This window comes from Styela clava, chromosome 13, assembly GCF_964204865.1.
Source record: "Styela clava chromosome 13, kaStyClav1.hap1.2, whole genome shotgun sequence".
NCBI lineage: Eukaryota > Metazoa > Chordata > Ascidiacea > Stolidobranchia > Styelidae > Styela > Styela clava.
In genome coordinates this window covers 12,850,987-12,868,951 of record NC_135262.1, presented here as the reverse complement: position 1 = coordinate 12,868,951, position 17,965 = coordinate 12,850,987, and the positions used below count along the sequence as shown (strand labels likewise).

At 31.6% G+C, this 17,965-nt stretch overlaps 1 protein-coding gene across 1 annotated transcript in view; it reads right to left on the bottom strand.

The window, feature by feature from the left end:
* LOC120333040 (uncharacterized) overlaps positions 1-17,965 on the bottom strand; it is a 104,900-nt gene that overhangs the window by 23,465 nt on the left and 63,470 nt on the right. The gene's annotated exons all lie outside the window — the stretch shown is intronic.

Sequence of the window (17,965 nt, the reverse complement as noted above, 5' to 3'; positions counted from 1 at the left end):
CTCATACCTGTGAAAGTTCCCGTTTAAGATTGTCTGTCTCAATTGATCAGCTTCATTTTCAGTAATATTTAGTTATCAGGCATAGCCAACCAACGCTAATAGATTCCTCATTCGATTTTAGTTTTCTATGAAGCCGGCTTTGTTAGCATATATTCCCGACGAAAAATCAACTTCTATTCAATATTTGTATTCGCTGCCTCATTTAATCGCCAAAGGAATTCATTTATGATATATTCCTCATCGGCTGGGTCATACGAATTCTGGAAAATAACGTCATTAGCATCTTTAACAGGGTTGATGAACTCTGACAGCATTATATAATTTTGGAAATGATTGAAAACGAATTGGATGGGACAAGTTCAAGATATTTTCAGCGCCAACAATATTTCTTCCCTGAACAATTTTGGTGCAAACAATTACAACGTAGATTAAGCAGCATTCACCCTTTTCCAGAAAATGCTCGAACACAATACAACACAGACCGGAGTTTTCAACTGTTTTACTGACCCATTGCGTGTAATATAAGATTATATTCTGAAAAACAGGAGAAATTTTCATTTTTTTGTTTGTTTTTCAAATTGAAACTCAATTCAAACTAAAAATGATTCAAAATAGATGTATTTGATAGTGTATAGCAAATAATAACAAACAAATATTTTTTATGAATTTATCAAGTCAAATTTATGGCTATTCAACGACAATATCCCAAATGTAATATTTTCCTTACCTTGTAAATTGCTCCTACAACTTTAATAATATCTGTTATAGTGAATGATGCATCATTATTTACCTAAAATGAAATCTTGCTATCTAACTGGATTTTTTAATGTTGTTGCTCTGTAGCTGAATTTCACATTCTGAAGTTTGCAAATAACTCTTGCTAAGCATAAAGCCGTAAAGAATTCTTTTGAAAATCAAAAACTAATTGGATGATTTTTTTAAAGCTCCTCAATAATTCACAAAACAAATGGTGCTGTTTTGTTTTGTTCCTGTAATACATTCTTCATGTAATTTTAATTAATTTCGTTTGTCTGTATGTCAACCGCAATGATGCAAATATTGAACAAGATGTTGGAATGTCCACAATAGCTTTTTTAATACCTCTTTATATGATAGGAAGAGTTGAACGATATCTCCAACCCTTTGCGAATATTTTTCAAGCCCATTTTTTCCCTGAAAGAACAAATAATGGAAAATATATATTATATTGTAAAAATCATAGTTACATACCTTGTTGAGTCATATCAGGTCAACTTAAAAGTAAAAAAGGATAATTCTCGCATTACAAAACTGAAATGTCAAAATATATATGAGGTAAAGAAAGGGCGGGATGCACGTAATTATTAGAAACAAAAACATTATAGTGCGTTATAATTTTATCAAAAATTATATACGAAAATAAGCAACTTCTACCTACCTTACAACGGCTCCTGTCACAAGTGTTGAAATTCATTATGCAGATCTTTGTACAGGGTAAATTACCCTTTTGTGAATTTGCTTAATTAAATATTGCCAAAGACTTATCTAACTTTCTAAAATTAAAAACGATTCATCTAAATTGTGTATGAAAAGAATTGAGAGAGCCTTGAATCAATATATTCCGCGAAAAAGTTGGAAATTCAATGCTCGAATCTAGTCAATGAGCCTGGTCATATAGTTATGCGGTTTGGACATATAATATACTTTGCCGTACAGACTGTAGAAATTACGATATATATTAAAATTTTGATAATCACTGTTCGAGATGCTTATGGCTTTTCTAATTATTCAAGACTTCGCATTAGGAACGAATAACCTGGGAACTATCTTTTTTTATTGATTCGGATTGGCGACTTAAATTAAACTTGGCCAGTTAATTGACTCAGCTATTCAGACACATCAAAGGAAAAGAATATTTTATCGAATTGCGACACATGAACAAAGACGAGAATTTGAGGAATGTCAAACTTCTATAAATAAATGTGTTTCTAGATTTGATTTTACCCTGTAATAATATTTTTCATTATTCGCCAGCGTTCTTACCATATCATTATTCCTTGATTAAGTTTGTCTGCATTGAAACGTCACCAAATTATATTATGCCAACACCAAATTAGAAGAGCGCCAACATACTTACTCAACGTATGAGTCACTCGCTATACGGAGTCTAGTAGAAATTTACTGCATTGTATACTTTGAAAGTCGATTTTCTGCGATCTTTATTTCGCTTTGCACTTTTTTCATACACAAAGCATATTGCCTACAGCATATGCGCTCTAGAATGTGCCACTAGCTACCTCATTGCTTCTTACACGTCACGGACATACTTACACGTCAGCAATTACTTTACCTCCTTCTATTCATCTTCACCATCAGACTATATTTGAAATAATAAAAGAACGATACTCAAATAGATGGACACGATAGCCGGTGCTCCTCAAGTATGCGTAACAAGATGGCGGACACCGGAACGTAGTATATGTACCACGTTGGGGTTAGGCCATAATTTCAGGTACAAATACTACGAGAGTATCTTGGCTAGTCCCCTAACTTGAAATAGAACAAAATAAGGAAAATTGGAATAAAATTATGGCCTAACCCTAACCTGATACACATACTTCGTCCCGGTGCCCGCCATATTGGTTTACATACTCCGGGAGTACCGAAGTCGAATACTTAGTCATATATTAGGTGCAAACGTTATGTGGTGTATGTGGTCGCCGAGTTCGCCATATTTCGTTTTACTTGTATTGTATTATTTATCGACTGACGATTTACTTGCTCGTTTTTATTATTTTCCTCCGCGGGGCCGCACTCGCTGATTTCTATTCTCTACCCAGGTTTCTACCACCACCATTTTTATGTTTCTTGGCCTGCTGTCATGCCCTCCCTTTTTTACCACGACCACCTGTATCGTGTGCTGATCCTGCCCTGCCCTGGTGTATCCGAATCTAGCTTATTCAATAACGTCACGCATGACAACCCACGACTAGGCTAATTAACTCTCAAAAATTACAATACACATACTGGATTGTTTTAAAGGAAGTGTTGTTATAGCTGAATGGAAGTCGTTCATCTGAAACTATTGTTTGCGTTTGCTTTACACTTTTACAGTATTCGTGGAAATAAAATGATATCTCATTTTAGCTCTTGATCATTTTAGTTTTTTCGATAAAAATGCATAATTGCGAAAAGATGCGTAAGATAATTTGAGAAGTGAATCCGCGAACCAAATTTCTTACGTTCAGTCAGCTTTTTCATCCTTCACAAACAGATTCAAGTTATTATTTGAGTATTTTATTTCAACCGGCCAATATCGAGGTATATGTCGTTTGACTGATTCGAATCTGCCAATTAGTCTAATTCTAAACACTGAGCCCATTGAAAAATCGTCTATGGAAATTACTAAAGTGCAGATATTTCTGTGGTGCCCATTTTCATTATTGCCAGAAGCACCTGATTCTATTACTTAATGCAGTGGTTCCCAATCATTTACGGTAACACGTCCTAGCAGCCACAGCCTGTCGGTACTGGACTATATATGTTTCTTTCTTCTGACAGCATTATCCAAGTCTTCATCACGTTTCATTCCACTGCTCTTGACCTATAAATAATAGACTACAATCTAATTTACAAACGTTATTGCGATTATTTTGCAACTTTGTGATTCTTCCGAAACTATGCCAGCAAAAATTAATCAACTGAAAGTAGGCTACCGTACGATTTGATGCATCGTATGACATGGAAATTACAAGATTGCAAAAAATCTTAGCCCTCTGCTTCAGGCAAATACTTGCTTCACCTATGTTTGAATATTGTGACGAAAAACAAACATGGGGGGAAAATGTTAGAAGTCTTTCACGTTCATTATTATTCTGGTAATTGTAAATAAAATTGCAAGCTGGTTCATATTTTACACAATGCCATAAGTTTATAAGTTATATATTTCCGTAGTATGTGAACTGGGTTAAGCCATACCTTCATTCAGATTTTCCTTATTTTAGTTATATTTTGAAATCGGGCTGCCTGTGTTGGCCAAGTTAATATAGTCCTTAACATAGGTTTTTGTCCTTGATGTAAAGTGGCCCAACAAAATTAGTTACCTTCATATTTGTACACAACTTCTGGAGCGCCGTTTATGGGGCTTGATCTGGCATTTTAAAACCTTGGGCAAGTTTGAATGCCTGACATTGGGTTAAATAACTATCTTAAGCAGAGACTAAAATTAATTGATTACCATCTCGACGTAGCATGTTACAGACAAAGTTTCTTTGTTTTATTTTGTATATATTTGACAGGGTTTATTTTAAGATATCGGTCATTGAGCTTTGTTATTTGGTTGACCGCTCATAAATTACTCCCTTTTTTGAAACAATTTCACCATCTGTTTGTGGGCAGGAATAGGCCTGTCGGCGTAAACAAAACCCTTTATAGGTCTTTTCTTTTTCTCTCATTCTTGTTTATTTATTATTTTTAATTATTGCCAGTCGGCTGTTCACTATTTATTTAGTGTTAGGAGTTTGATTTATTTTGCCTAATTTAATGTTGCTATTGTTTGCATATTTTAGAATAAAGTATGTTTTAACCTGCCTGTTGGGTTGGTCGTAAACTTTAGCAACCCTCAACATTACTATATCCATTTATTGGGCCCTCTACATTGCAAATATTATTTACACGTTTATTTCTACGATACTGGAATCATTTGTTTTTATCACCACACAATTTTGTTGTTTCATTCATCACATTTACTTGTCGGTATTTCATCGACTGCAATATATTTCAATCATATTCAAAGTGGTGGAGTTTTTAATTATCGAGAAATCTGGCAGGTTATACACCCAACACGGTATAGGCTTCTTGTAGAATGTAGATCCTCATCATAAGTATTAAGTCGCTTATACCCTACATATCATATTGACACACTCTGTTGTATTGCTCAACATAGGCTTCTTGTAGAATGTAGATCCTCATCATAAGTACTAAGTCGCTTATACCCTACATATCATATTTACACACTCTGTTGTATTGCTCAACATATATGTACAAAACTGCGTGTCGAAATTGGTTGGTATAAATTGTCACGTTTCTGGTTTAAACATGGAGATCGTCGCCAAAGTGACCCTAGAAAGAAAATTTTCTATAGAAATGATCACTTGCACAAGTGTACATGCAGAATGAGATATACTTATGGTGGTGTCTCTCTTTTGTCAAATATAAATTTTATTGGGTCTCCTCAAGCACGACTCTCTCGTCAAAATTTATTTTATCTGATTCTTCCCAAGCACGAAAAACGAATACCCCCTTTATGGTTTTTAACTTGCTATACTCCGTCATGCTAGTCAGCAATTTCTTTGGTGTATCTACGTTCACCCATGCATGAAGTTACAAAGTAAAACTGACTACGCTCACTCATGCATGGCGTTACAAAGTAAAACTGACCATGCTCACTCATGCATGACATTAGAAAGTAAAACTGACTACTCTCACTCATGCATGACGTTAAAAATGTGAACTGACTTCGCTCACTCATACATGACGTTACAAAGTGAAACTGACTAAGCTCACTCATGCATGAATGACGTTACAAAGTAAAACTGAATACGCTCACCGACGCATGAAGTTTTATATTAAAACTGAGTATGTTACAAGGTAAAACTGACTACGCTCACTCATGCATGATGTTACAAAGTATAACTGACTATGCACACCCACGCATGAAGCTACAAAGTACAACCCCATGTATGAAGTTCCAAAGTAAAACTGACTATGCTCACTCATGCATGAAGTTCCAAAGTAAAACTGACTACTCTCACTCATGCATGAAGTTACAAAATGCGTGATGTTACAAAGTAAAAATGACTATTCTCACTCATGCATGAAGTTACAAAGTAAAACTGACCACGTTCACCCATGCATAAAGTTACAAAGTAAAACTGACTATGCTCACTCATGCATGAAGTTACAAAGTAAAACTGAATATGCTCACTCATGCATGAAGTTCCAAAGTAAAACTGACTACGCTCTCCCATGCACGAAGTTACAAAGTAAAACTGACTACGCTCTGCCATGCATGAAGTTCTAAAGTAAACCTGACTACGCCCTCCCAAGCATAAGTAAAACTGACTATGCTCACTCATGCATGAAGTTACAAAGTGAAACTGACTATGCTCACTCATGCATGAAGTTACTAAGTAAAACTGGTTCGCTGACCCATGCATGAAGTTACAAAGTAAAACTGACTATGCTCACTCATGCATGAAGTTACTAAGTAAAACTGATTCGCTGACCCATGCATGAAGTTACTAAGTAAAACTGACTATGCTCACCCATGCATGAATTTACAAAGTAAAACAGACTATGCTCACTCATGCACGAAGTTACAAAGTAAAACTGATTATGCTCACTCATGCATGAATTTACAGAGTAAAACTGACTATGCTCTCTCATGCATGAGGTTACTAAGTAAAACTGATTCGCTGACCCATGCATAAAGTTTCAAAGTAAAATGACTATATGCTCAATCATGCATGATGTTACAAAGTAAAAAAGGACTATGCTCACTTATGCATGAAGTTACAAAGTAAAACTGACTATGCTCACTCATGCATGAAGTTACAAAGTAAAACTGACTATGCTCACTCATGCATGAAGTTACAAAGTAAAACTGCCTATGCTCACCCATGCATAAAGATACAAAGTAAAACTGACTATGCTCCCTCATGCATGGAGTTACAAAGTAAAACTGACTATGCTCACTCATGCATGAAGTTACAAAGTAAAACTGCCTATGCTCACCCATGCATAAAGTTACAAAGTAAAACTGACTACGCTCGCCCATGCAAGAAGTTACAAAGTAAAACTGTCTACGCTCACTCGTGCATGAAGTTACAAAGTAAAACTGACTTGCTCACTTATGCATGAAGTGACAAAGTAAAACTAATTGAACCTAATACGCTTACTTACTCATGCATGACGTTACAAAGTAAAACTGACTACGCTGACTCACGCATGACGCTATAAAGTAAAACTGACTATGCTCACTCATGCATGAAGTTACAAAGTAGAACCGACTACGCTCACCCATGCATGAATTTCCGAAGTAAAACTGACTACGCCCTCCCATGCATGACGTTACAAAGTAAAACTGACTATGCTCACTCATGCATGAAGTTACAAAGTAAAACTGACTATGCTCACTCATGCATGAAGTTACTAAGTAAAACTGATTCGCTGACCCATGCATGAAGTTACAAAGTAAAACTGACTATGCTCACTCATGCATGAGGTTGCTAAGTAAAACTGATTCGCTGACCCATGCATGGAGTTACAAAGTAAAACCGACTATGCTCACTCATGCATGAAGTTACAAAGTAAAACTGACTACGCTCACCCATGCAAGAAGTTACAAAGTAAAACTGACTACGATCGCCCATGCATGAAGTTACAAAGTAAAACTGTCTACGCTCACTCGTGCATGAAGTTACAAAGTAAAACTGACTTGCTCACTTATGCATGAAGTTACAAAGTAAAACTAATTGAACCTAATACGCTTACTTACTCATGCATGACGTTACAAAGTAAAACTGACTACGCTGACTCGCGCATGACGCTATAAAGTAAAACTGACTACGCGCACAAAGTAGAACCGGCTACGCTCACTCATGAATGACATAACATTGTAAAACTGACTACGCTCAGCTATTCATGACGTTACAAAGTAAAAATGACTATGCTCACCCATGCACTCATGCATGACGTTACAAAGTAAAACTGACTACGCTCACTATATGTAACAAAGTAAAATTGTAAATCTATCTACATTCATCTATGCATGAGGTGATGTTCACTCATGCATGAAGTTACATAGTAAAACTCTCACCCATTCATAAAGTTGCAAAACTGCTATGCACTCATGCATGACGTTACAAAGTAAAACTGACTACGCTCACTATATGTTACAAAGTAAAATTGTAAATCTGACTACATTCATCTATGCATGAAGTGACGTTCACTCATGCATGAAGTTACATAGTAAAACTCTCACCCTAACTATGCTCACCCACGTTTCAAAGTAACACTGACTATGCTCACCACCCATGCATGAAGTTGTAAATTGTAAAAAAAAAAGTAAAATTCACCCATTTTCTTGGAGACCTTTCAATGCATTTCTTTTTGTAGTCTTTACAGACAATTGCTGGGTAGATTTATATAATTCAATAGCCCGACTAGATCTGCCATTTCGATACGGAATAGAACAAAACAGTCAAAATCGTTATTTTATTAAACAGATCTATTTTTTCATTTATTATATATATGCAAAATACAACTAAAACATATTGCAAAGTAAGTGCAGTAATCACATATTTAATGAAATAATAAGTAATATATATTCATTGCAAATAGTAACATTGTATTTTGCAATAATTAAAATAAAAAAGTATTTTCTAAATTGTCAAAATAAAATACCGATCTTCCATGTGGACCCAAGAGGTGTCGGTTTTTCCACTCGTTAGGACTTGTTGATGGGGTCCTATCGCGCTCCAGAAAAATCTGAAACGCCCTATGCCCATATTTAAATTCCAAACGAATTAACTAATTTGAGAAACAAGACTTTACCAATATTATGAAAACCCAGTATTTAATGCATTATATTATACCTTATCGTGATTGTCTTCACAGATATTGTTCGGCTTCTTCTATTTCTTGGTAAGTAATCTTCTGAAAAAAATATCATTTAATAAAATATTCAATAAAATCGAACTTATTAGTAAAATTCACCTAATTGAACTTCTTATCATAAAAAATATCTAAGCCTAATAAATTTGGTAAAAATATTTACATGTAATTTGTAGATTTTTCTTGTATCCGTCTTTTCTTAATTTTTCCAGTCCCTTCATAGTTCTGTGCCTGAGAAGCTAGAATAACATTAAAAATATAAAAATATCTAAGCCTAATAAAAACCCTATTTTTCCTAATGGCGGGAATGGGTCTAAATCTATCTATAACAAATAAAATGTTTATAGTAAAAAAGCCATGGTGAGCCCTGTTAATACTTTTCTTCTTTTGTCGGTGTCACAATATCTTGTTTCCTGTTGAAAATATCTCTAAAATAGAAGAGAAAATAATGATTATGACAAATAAGATAGGCAAATATGGATACAGCATATTACTAAAAAACCTTTAATAATAAATCTTCAATAATAATAATAACATATTTACCGGTATTTTAGATTTGTCTCAGGTTCCGTCTTTTTTCAATTTCTTCAGTGCCTTCAAAATTTTGTGATTGGTAAAAATATTTACATGTAATTTGTAGATTTTCCTTGTATCCGTCTTTAGTTAATTTTTCCAGTCCTTTCATAGTTCTGTGCCTGAGAAACTAGAATAACATTAAAAATATCTAAGCCTAATAAAAACCCTATTTTTCCTGATGGCGGGAATGGGTCTAAATCTATCTATAACAAATAAAAAGTTAATAGTGAAAAAGCCATGGCGATCCTTGTTAATATTTTCTTCTTTTGTCGGTGTCACAATATCTTGTTTCCTGTTGAAAATATCTCTAAAATAGAAGAGAAAATAATGATTATGACAAATAAGATAGGCAAATAAGGATACAGCATATTACTAAAAAAACTTTAATATTAAATCTTCAATAATAATAATAATGATAACATATTTACCGGTATTTTAGATTTGTCTCAGGTTCCGTCTTTTTTCAATTTCTTCAGTGCCTTCAAAATTCTGTGCCTGAGAAGCTAAGATAATATTAACAATATCTAAGCCTAATAAAATTAGTAAAAATATTTACATGTAATTTGTAGATTTTCCTTGTATCCGTCTTTAATTTTTCCAGTCCCTTCATAGTTCTGTGCCTAAGAAGCTAGAATAACATTAAAAATATCTAAACCTAATAAAAACTCTATTATTCCTAATGGCGGGAAGGGGTCTAAATCTATCTATACCAAATAAAATATTGAAAACAAAACAAAAAACATAGCAAGCCCTGTTTATACTTCTCTTCTTCTGTCGGTGTCACAATATCTTGTTTCCGTCTTTTATTATTATATTATTACATTACATTACATTACATTACATATTATTACATTACATTACATTACATTACATATTACTAAAAAACCTTTAATAATAATAACATATTTACCGGTATTTTAGATTTGTCTCAGGTTCCGTCTTTTTTCAATTTCTTCAGTGCCTTCAAAATTTTGTGCCTGAGAAGCTAAGATAATATTAACAATATCTAAGCCTAATAAAATTTGTAAAAATATTTACACGTAATTTGTAGATTTTCCTTGTATCCGTCTTTTCCTAATTTTTCCAGTCCCGTCATAGTTCTGTGCCTGAGAAACTAGAATAACATTATAATATCTAAGCCTAATAAAAACCCTATTTTTCCTAATGGCGGGAATGGGTCTAAATCTATCTATAACAAATAAAATGTTAATAGTGAAAAAGCCATGGCGATCCCTGTTAATACTTTTCTTCTTATGTCGGTGTCACAATATCTTGTTTCCTGTTGAAAATATCTCTAAAATAGAAGAGAAAATAATGATTATGACAAATAAGATAGGCAAATATGGATACAGCATATTATCAAAAAAAAAGCTTTATTAATAAATATTCAATAATAATAATAACATATTTACCGGTATTTTAGATTTGTCTCTGGTTCAGTCTTTTTTCAATTTTTTCAGTGCCTTCAAAATTCTGTGCCTGAGAAGCTAAGATAATATTAACAATATCTAAGCCTAATAAAATTAGTAAAAATATTTACATGTAATTTGTAGATTTTCCTTGTATCCGTCTTTTCTTAATTTTTCCAGTCCCTTCATAGTTCTGTGCCTGAGAAGCTAGAATAACATTAAAAATATCTAAGCCTAATAAAAACCCTATTTTTCCTAATGGCGGGAATGGGTCTAAAACTATCTATAACAAATAAAATGTTAATAGTGAAAAAGCTATGGCGATCCCTGTTAATACTTTTCTTCTTTTGTCGGTGTCACAATATCTTGTTTCCTGTTGAAAATACCTCTAAAATATAAGAGAAAATAATGATTATGACAAATAAGATAGGCAAATATGGATACAGCATATTACTAAAAAACCTTTAATAATAATAACATATTTACCGGTATTTTAGATTTGTCTCAGGTTCCGTCTTTTTTCAATTTCTTCAGTGCCTTCAAAATTTTGTGCCTGAGAAGCTAAGATAATATTAACAATATCTAAGCCTAATAAAATTGGTAAAAATATTTACACTTAAATTGTAGATTTTCCTTGTATCCGTCTTTTCTTAATTTTTCCAGTCCCTTCATATTTCTGTGCCTGAGAAACTAGAATAACATTAAAAATATCTAAGCCCAATAAAAACCCTATTTTTCCTAATGGCGGGAATGGGTCTAAATCTATCTATAACAAATAAAATGTTAATAATGAAAAGCCATGGCGATCCCTGATAATAATTTTCTTCTTTTGTCGGTGTCACAATATCTTGTTTCCTGTTGAAAATATCTCTAAAATAGAAGAGAAAATAATGATTATGACAAATAAGATAGGCAAATAAGGATACAGCATATTACTAAAAAACCTTTAATAATAATAACATATTTACCGGTATTTTAGATTTGTCTCAGGTTCCGTCTTTTTTCAATTTCTTCAGTGCCTTCAAAATTTTGTGCCTGAGAAGCTAAGATAATATTAACAATATCTAAGCCTAATAAAATTGGTAAAAATATTTACACGTAATTTGTAGATTTTCCTTGTATCCGTCTTTTCTTAATTTTTCCAGTCCCTTCATATTTCTGTGCCTGAGAAACTAGAATAACATTAAAAATATCTAAGCCTAATAAAAACCCTATTTTTCCTAATGGCGGGAATGGGTCTAAATCTATCTATAACAAATAAAATGTTAATAGTGAAAAAGCCATGGCGATCCCTGTTAATACTTTTTTTCTTTTGTCTGTGTCACAATATCTTGTTTCCTGTTGAAAATATCTCTAAAATAGAAGAGAAAATAATGATTATGACAAATAAGATAGGCAAATATGGATACATCATATTACTAAAAATGCTTCAATAATAATAATAACATATTTACCGGTATTTTAGATTTGTTCCAGGTTCCGTCTTTTTTCAATTTCTTCAGTGCCTTCAAAATTCTGTGCCTGAGAAGCTAAGATAATATTAACAATATCTAAGCCTAATAAAATTGGTAAAAATATTTACATGTAATTTGTAGATTTTCCTTGTATCCGTCTTTTCCTAATATTTCCAGTCCCTTCATAGTTCTGTGCCTGAGAAGCTAGAATAACATTAAAAATATCTAAGCCTAATGAAAACCCTATTTTTCCTAATGGCGGGAATGGGTCTAAATCTATCTATAACAAATAAAATGTTAATAGTGAAAAAGCCATGGCGATCCCTGTTAATACTTTTCTTCTTTTGTCGGTGTCACAATATCTTGTTTCCTGTTGAAAATATCTCTAAAATAGAAGAGAAAATAATGATTATGACAAATAAGATAGGCAAATATGGATACAGCATATTATCAAAAAAAATCTTTATTAATAAATATTCAACAATAATAATAACATATTTACCGATATTTTAGATTTGTCTCTGGTTCAGTCTTTTTTCAATTTTTTCAGTCTCTTCATAGTTCTGTGCCTAAGAAGCTAGAATAACATTAAAAATATCTAAACCTAATAAAAACTCTATTATTCCTAATGGCGGGAATGGGGTAAATCTATCTATACCAAATAAAATAATAAAAAAAAAAAAAATGGCAAGCCCTGTTAATACTTTTCTTCTTCTGTCGGTGTCACAATATCTTGTTTCCTGTTGAAAATATCTCTAAAATAGAAGAGAAAATAATGATTATGACAAATAAGATAGGCAAATATGGATACAGCATATTATCAAAAAAAGCGTTAATAATAAATATTCAATAATAATAATAACATATTTACCGGTATTTTAGATTTGTCTCAGGTTCCGTCTTTTTTCAATTTCTTCAGTGCCTTCAAAATTCTGTGCCTGAGAAGCTAAGATAATATTAACAATATCTAAGCCTAATAAAATTGGTAAAAATATTTACATGTAATTTGTAGATTTTCCTTGTATCCGTCTTCTATTAATTTTTCCAGTCCCTTCATAGTTCTGTGCCTAAGAAGCTAGAATAACGTTAAAAATATCTAAACCTAATAAAAACTCTATTAATCCTAATGGCGGGAATGTTAATACTTTTCTTCTTCTGTCGGTGTCACAATATCTTGTTTCCTGTTGAAAATATCTCTAAAATAGAAGAGAAAATATTGATTATGACAAATAAGATAGGCAAATATGGATACAGCATATTACTAAAAAAGCTTTAATAATAAATATTCAATAATAATAATTATAATAACATATTTACCGGTATTTTAGATTTGTCTCAGGTTCCGTCTTTTTTCAATTTCTTCAGTGATTTCAAAATTCTGTGCCTGAGAAGCTAAGATAATATTAACAATATCTAAGCCTAATAAAATTGTTAAAAATATTTACATGTAATTTGTAGATTTTCCTTGTATCCGTCTTTTCTTAATTTTTCCAGTCCCTTCATAGTTCTGTGCCTGAGAAGCTAGAATAACATTAATAATATCTAAGCCTAATAAAAACCCTATTTTTCCTAGTGGCGGGAATGGGTCTAAATCTATCTATAACAAATAAAATGTTTATAGTAAAAAAGCCATGACGATCCCTGTTAATACTTTTCTTTTTTTGTCGGTGTCACAATATCTTCTTCCTGTTGAAAATATCTCTAAAATAGAAGAGAAAATAATGATTATGACAAATAAGATAGGCAAATATGGATACAGCATATTACTAAAAAAGCTTTAATAATGAATATTCAATAATAATAATAATAATAACATATTTACCGATATTTTAGATTTGTCTCTGGTTCCGTCTTTTTTCAATTTCTTCAGTGCTTTCAAAATTCTGTGCCTGAGAAGCTAAGACAATATCTAAGCCTAATAAAATTGGTAAAAAATATTTACATGTAATTTGTAGATTTTCCTTGTATCCGTCTTTTCTTAATTTTCCAGTCCCGTCATAGTTCTGTGCCTGAGAAGCTAGAAAAACATTAAAAATATCTAAGCCTATTAAAAACCCTATTTTTCCTAATGGCGGGAATGGGTCTAAATCTATCTATAACAAATAAAATGTTAATAGTGAAAAAGCCATGGCGATCTTTGTTAATACTTTTCTTTATTTGTCGGTGTCACAATATCTTGTTTCCTGTTGAAAATATCTCTAAAATAGAAGAGAAAATAATGATTATGACAAATAAGATAGGCAAATAGGGATACAGCAGATTATCAAAAAAAAGCTTTATTAATAAATATTCAATAATAATATTAACATATTTACCGGTATTTTAGATTTGTCTCTGGTTCCGTCTTTTTTCAATTTCTTCAGTGCCTTCAAAATTCTGTGCCTAAGAAGCTAAGATAATATTAACAATATCTAAGCCTAATAAAATTGGTAAACAATATTTACATGTAATTTGTAGATTTTCCTTGTAACCGTCTTTTTTGAATTTTCCCAGTCCCTTCATAGTTCTGTGCCTGAGAAGCTAGAATAACATTAAAAATATCTATGCCTAATAAAAACCCTATTTTTCCTAATGGCGGGAATGGGTCTAAATCTATCTATAACAAATAAAATGTTAATAGTGAAAAAGTCATGGCGATTCCTGTTAATACTTTTCTTCTTTTGTCGGTGTCACAATATCTTGTTTCCTGTTGAAAATATCTCTAAAATAGAAGAGAAAATAATGATTATGACAAATAAGATAGGCAAATATGGATACAGCATATTACTAAAAAAGCTTTAATAATGAATATTCAATAATAATAATAATAATAACATATTTACCGGTATTTTAGATTTGTCTCTGGTTCCGTCTTTTTTATATTTCTTCAGTGCTTTCAAAATTCTGTGCCTGAGAAGCTAAGACAATATCTAAGCCTAATAAAATTGGTAAAAAATATTTACATGTAATTTGTAGATTTTCCTTGTATCCGTCTTTTCTTAATTTTCCAGTCCCGTCATAGTTCTGTGCCTGAGAAGCTAGAAAAACATTAAAAATATCTAAGCCTATTAAAAACCCTATTTTTCCTAATGGCGGGAATGGGTCTAAATCTATCTATAACAAATAAAATGTTAATAGTGAAAAAGCCATGGCGATTTTTGTTAATACTTTTCTTTATTTGTCGGTGTCACAATATCTTGTTTCCTGTTGAAAATATCTCTAAAATAGAAGAGAAAATAATGATTATGACAAATAAGATAGGCAAATAGGGATACAGCAGATTATCAAAAAAAGCTTTATTAATAAATATTCAATAATAATATTAACATATTTACCGGTATTTTAGATTTGTCTCTGGTTCCGTCTTTTTTCAATTTCTTCAGTGCCTTCAAAATTCTGTGCCTAAGAAGCTAAGATAATATTAACAATATCTAAGCCTAATAAAATTGGTAAACAATATTTACATGTAATTTGTAGATTTTCCTTGTAACCGTCTTTTTTGAATTTTCCCAGTCCCTTCATAGTTCTGTGCCTGAGAAGCTAGAATAACATTAAAAATATCTATGCCTAATAAAAACCCTATTTTTCCTAATGGCGGGAATGGGTCTAAATCTATCTATAACAAATAAAATGTTAATAGTGAAAAAATCATGGCGATTCCTGTTAATACTTTTCTTCTTTTGTCGGTGTCACAATATCTTGTTTCCTGTTGAAAATATCTCTAAAATAGAAGAGAAAATAATGATTATGACAAATAAGATAGGCAAATATGGATACAGCATATTATCAAAAAAAGCTTTATTAATAAATATTCAATAATAATAATAACATATTTACCGGTATTTTAGATTTGTCTCTGGTTCCGTCTTTTTTCAATTTCTTCAGTGCCTTTAAAATTCTGTGCCTGAGAAGCTAAGATAATATTAACAATATCTAAGCCTAATAAAATTAGTAAAAATAATTACATGTAATTTGTAGATTTTCCTTGTATCCGTCTTTTCTTAATTTTTCCAGTCCCTTCATAGTTCTGTGCCTGAGAAGCTAGAATAACATTAAAAATATCTAAGCCTAGTAAAAACCCTATTTTTCCTAATGGCGGGAATGGGTCTAAATCTATCTATAACAAATAAAATGTTTATAGTAAAAAAGCCATGGCGATCCCTGTTAATACTTTTCTTCTTTTGTCGGTGTCACAATATCTTGTTTCCTGTTGAAAATATCTTTAAAATAGAAGAGAAAATAATGGTTATGACAAATAAGATAGGCAAATATGGATACAGCATATTACTAAAAAAGCTTTAATAATAAATATTCAATAATAATAATAATAATAACATATTTACCGGTATTTTAGATTTGTCTCAGGTTCCGTCTTTTTTCAATTTTTTCAGTGCCTTCAAAATTCTGTGCCTGAGAAGCTAAGATAATATTAACAATATTTAAGCCTAATAAAATTGGTAAAAATATTTACATGTAATTTGTAGATTTTCCTTGTATCCGTCTTCTATTAATTTTTCCAGTCCCTTCATAGTTCTGTGCCTGAGAAGCTAGAATAACATTAAAAATATCTAAGCCTAATAAAAACCCTATTTTTCCTAATGGCGGGAATGGGTCTAAATCTATCTATAACAAATAAAATGTTAATAGTGAAAAAGCCATGTCGATCCCTGTTAATACTTTTCTTCTTTTGTCGGTGTCACAATATCTTGTTTCCTGTTGAAAATATCTCTAAAATAGAAGAGAAAATAATGATTATGACAAATAAGATAGGCAAATATGGATACAGCATATTATCGAAAAAAGCTTTATTAATAAATATTCAATAATATTAATAACATATTTACCGGTATTTTAGATTTGTCTCTGGTTCCGTCTTTTTTCAATTTCTTCAGTGCCCTCAAAATTCTGTGCCTGAGAAGCTAAGATAATATTAACAATATCTAAGCCTAATAAAATTAGTAAAAATATTTACATGTAATTTGTACATTTTCCTTGGTTCCGTCTTTTCTTAGTTTTTCCAGTCCCTTTATAGTTCTGTACCTGAGAAGCTAGAATAACATTGAAAATATCTAAGCCTAAAAAAACCCTATTTTTCCTAATGGCGGGAATGGGTCTAAATCTATCTATAACAAATAAAATGTTTATAGTAAAAAAGCCGTGGCGATCCCTGTTAATACTTTTCTTCTTTTGTCGGTGTCACAATATCTTGTTTCCTGTTGAAAATATCTCTAAAATAGAAGAGAAAATAATGATTTTGACAAAAAGATAGGCAAATATGGATACAGCATATTATCAAAAAAGCTTTATTAATAATTATTCAATAATAATAATAACATATTTACCGGTATTTTAGATTTGTCTCTGGTTCCGTCTTTTTTCAATTTCTTCAATTCTGTGCCTGAGAAGCTAAGATAATATTAACAATATCTAAGCCTAATAAAATTAGTAAAGATATTTACATGTAATTTGTAGATTTTCCTTGTATCCGTCTTTTCTTAATTTTTCCAGGTCCCTTCATAGTTCTGTGCCTGAGAAGCTAGAATAACATTAAAAATATCTAAGCCTAATAAAAACCCTATTTTTCCTAATGGCGGGAATGGGTCTAAATTTATCTATAACGAAACAAATATTTAAGCCATGGCAATCCCTGTAAATACTTTTCCTTTGTCTTCACGATATCTTGTTTTCCTGTTAAAAAATATCTAAAAATACTATAGAAAATAATGATTATACCAAATAAGATAGCCAAACATGGAAGTAGCATATTTTCAAAAAAAGCTTATTAAAAAATGTACGATATCAGTGAAAAACAACAATATAAATAATAAATCAGTAATATACAATAACAGTAATAAAAATATAAGTATAACGTAAAACGAAAGGAATATTTTA